This window comes from Helianthus annuus, chromosome 12 (genome assembly GCF_002127325.2).
Source record: "Helianthus annuus cultivar XRQ/B chromosome 12, HanXRQr2.0-SUNRISE, whole genome shotgun sequence".
NCBI lineage: Eukaryota > Viridiplantae > Streptophyta > Magnoliopsida > Asterales > Asteraceae > Helianthus > Helianthus annuus.
Window position 1 is genome coordinate 45,814,723 of NC_035444.2, and position 3,947 is coordinate 45,818,669.

Sequence of the window (3,947 nt, forward strand, 5' to 3'; positions counted from 1 at the left end):
GCATGTAATAAGTTGTTTAGCAATTGTTTCATAGTAACGCTTAAAACCAATGTATCAAATGTAATTTAATCCAAGAGCCTCGATCCATGACCACTCCAGCACTCCCAGATAGCAAGCTTCCCAACTCCAAGATACCTAACGACCTGCGAGCATGTAACACGTGTATCAGACAAAGCTGGCGAGTTCACAGTTTTAGAAAACGTTTGTTACCCGTTGTATGTAAAACAGCCCAATAACCAATGCAAGTAATATTGTTAATATCTCATTTCCGAACAATGACGGCTCCTGAAATACACGACTGCCCTTCCCACGTACTCCTATCTAGTACTGGGCCAGACTGGGTCATTAGTTCACCTCCGTCCTCTACAGGCACGGGGTGAGGGTGCCAAACCTAAGTAGCGCTACTAACTAATACCCGATGAGGGACTTACAAAAGATCATAGGTGAGAATATTAACCAATATACCCGTTTTTTTTACCCAAAGACTTATCCCCCCATGGGATACTCACTGACTGTCCCCAACCACTGGGACGCATGCTCGAATGTAGTGAACTCACCTTGGTTTGCTCGGTAGAATTATTTACTCGTTTCACAACAGTGATTTACCAAGCCCTATGACAGTTACACATAACAATCAGTTGCATACAAGCACAACACGTATCATTTCACATTTAGTCATCAGCTAGTGTACACGAATACAAGTGTTAACATCCATCACTAAGCATGGCATACCAATTAACCAAGCACAAATTCCATTATTCAAAGTATGTTCATAACTCCTTAGTATCTTTCGGTCAACAGGTATCTTTCGGCAAAGTGTTATCTTTCGGTTCACCACAGTTATCTTTCAGTTACACTTATCTTTCGATCACAAGTTATTTTTCAGTTACACTTATCTTTCGGTCAAACAGTTACGTTGTTTCCCTAATTTAAGCAGAATTTGTTACAATCAACCATTAATTCGATTGGCCAATATAACCGTTTCCTTAGTTACAGTTCCAATTAACACAATATCAACAAATCAATTTGTAACATATAGATCAAACAAGGCAAATTTAAGCTATCTCATAAGAACCCTAATCCAAACCAACATGAACAACATTCTCAAAACCTTGAATAAACATATAGACTTAACAACATGAAGCTGATTACATGCATACCCGATTCCCTAGCACATGATTATCCATCCATATCACAGCCGACTACATTTGACAACATTCTAATCATGATGCCCTAATCCAAAACATAACATGTTAGTCGATTGCCATTTAATCAGTTTTAAATTATTTTCATGGAACCTAACCCGCAAGAACATCAACACGTAATTCATATCGTTCATCACATCGACAGCCCTAATCATACTAATCCAAACATGAAATCATATAATCGTTTAATAAAGAAAACAACATAAGACACTAACCGAGGAACTGGAAGGTATGATAATGATGATCACGACAAGAGGGGGGGGGTCCTTGACTACTGCCGCCGCACAAGAGAGGTTTCTAGGGTTTGGAATATGATTGAATGTTTTGTGCTAGGCATCTACGTAACGTCATATAATGTTGATGGGGGTTTTGGGCTGGTAACAAGTTGGGCCGAAAGTTAAGGTCTTTAGTCGAAAGATCTTGGCTCGAAAGACTTGAATTCCAGCCGAAGGATCTTAGCTCGAAGGATTTTATCTTAAGTCGAAAGATAGAGTCTTGGATCGAAGGATCTCATTACTTTCGGTCGAAGGATCACCTTATGTCTTAGGGTCGAAGGGTTAGTATCAAGTGTTTAACGCGTTAATAACAAGTTTGCAACGTAATCCCACTAGTACAATACTCTTTTTAAGATTCCAAGAATATGTAGATACAAACAAAAGAGTCGTGGAATAGGATAATACTAACCTCGGGAATTCGGGTTGTCACAATGGGGGTGATGGAGAGCAAGGGGAGTACGGTTATATGCAAGGCCAAGTACAAGTGATTCCAAATGTTGGTGGGGTACAACAACAACAACTCATACCTCAACATATTAGGCCAAGGCCACAAGGGCCACAATTGCAACGTCCGGTTCCGTTACAGCAAGTTCGACCACAACAGGTGCAACCGCAAATTCAAAGGCCAATTCAACAACCAATGGTACCACAAGGGCCCATGCAAAGACCAATGGGTCAAGTTCGTCCACGAGGTCGATTTGGTGTGCCAAGGAGGCATCTTAGGGAAAATGCGAGGGGTATTGAAGCGCATTTTAGACCGGTGATCACTCACAATCCTTCACCGGTGGTTATTCCTCATAACAATCAAGGAAGAACTTTTGAAGTAAGAACCAATTCTTTACAAAGTTTGCCGAAATACAAGGGGCTAGCAACGGAGGAGCCTTATTTCCATTTGGAGGCGTATGACTCAATTTGCAATACTCTTGGGAGTCAAGGTTTCTCGGCCGATGATATCAAGTTGGTATTATTTCAATTTTCTTTGGAGGACAAGGCAAAGAAGTGGTTCTACACTTTGCCTTCGGCATCTATTTATACTTGGACGGAGATGCAACAAACATTCTTAGACGAATTTTATACCGCCCAAAAGACCAATGACGCGAGAAAAGGGTTGAGGAGCTTTCAACAACAACAAGGCGAGATGTTCCATGAAGCTTTCGAGCGTTTGAACATGATCATTAAAAATTGTCCACACCATGGGATTGAGCTTTGGGAGTTAATGAACGCCTTTCATGAAGGGTTGTGTGCCGAAGATGCACGAGATTTGATGTCCATTACAAATGGGACATTTGGCACAAACTATGAGCATGAGGATTGGGAATTTTTGGAACAAATGGCGATCACCTCAAAGAGAAAGGCTCAAGCTTCAAGGAGAGCACGACCGGCCGTTACCCGAACACAAGTGCATGCGGTTGATGATGGTAACATACAAACTTCTAATAAAATTTATGATGTTTGTGCATTGTGTAATGAAATAGGTCATGCGGCGGAAAATTGCCAAGGAGTGGTGGAAGGGCAATTTGAAGAAGTTCATGCTGTTCAAGGTCAAGGAGGGGGTGGTAGAAATTTCAATATGAATTCTAACACTTATCACCCCGGGTTGAGAAACCACCCGAATTTTCATTATGGGAACCCTTCGAATCAATCAAACCCGAACTTTCAAGGTAGCCAAGGGAATTATGGTTCGCGCCAACCTTACAATAATCAAAGTGGATATCAAGGTGGGAACAACCAAGGATACCAAAGGCAATATCGAACGGGTCAAGAACAAGGGGGGTCTTCGGGTGGTAATGAAATGATGGAAATGTTGAAGAGTATGCAAGCGGAGATGCAAAAGAGGAACCAAATGAATGACGCTCGCATACAAAAGGATGAGGCGCGAGACAAAGCAATCCAAACTTTGACCACTCAAATGGGTCAACTTGCCACCGAAGTGTCCGAATTGAAGAAAAGCAAAGGTCAATTACCAAGCGACACTAAGGTAAATCCATCCCATGGTACGTCAAGAGGTAACAATGTTAATATCCATCATGTAAGTGTTTTGAGAAGTGGGAAAGAGTACAAAACCAATCCTTCACCGGATTTGGTTGATGGGGTGGTTGAGGATATAACGGGTCAAGAAAGTGAGGAAGAAAATGAACCACCCATTGTTTCTTCTAAAAAACCCAAATTTGAAAAACCCGAAATTATTAAAGAAAAAGAAAAAGTAAATGAGGGTGAGGGGTCTAGTGAAGTACCGTTTCCTTCGGCTTTATTAGACCCGGGTAGAAAAAATTTTATTTCAAAACGGGGTCCTCAAAAAGAGGAAATGTGGGAGGTCTTCAAACAGGTTAAAATTAATCTTCCTTTACTTGAAGCTATTAAACAGGTGCCCGCTTATGCCAAGTTTCTAAAAGAATTGTGTACCCAAAAGAGGCAACAAAAAGTGCCTAAATTGGTAGACTTGACGGAGCGGGTAAGTGCGGTATTA

The 3,947-nt window shown here is 41.2% G+C and overlaps 1 non-coding gene across 1 annotated transcript; it reads right to left on the reverse strand.

The window, feature by feature from the left end:
* Positions 1–2,573: 2,573 nt before the first annotated feature.
* On the reverse strand, positions 2,574–2,680 carry LOC118485299. The gene has a single exon (XR_004875603.1). It is a non-coding gene; the product is annotated as a small nucleolar RNA R71 (small nucleolar RNA).
* Between the last annotated feature and the right edge of the window lie 1,267 nt (positions 2,681–3,947).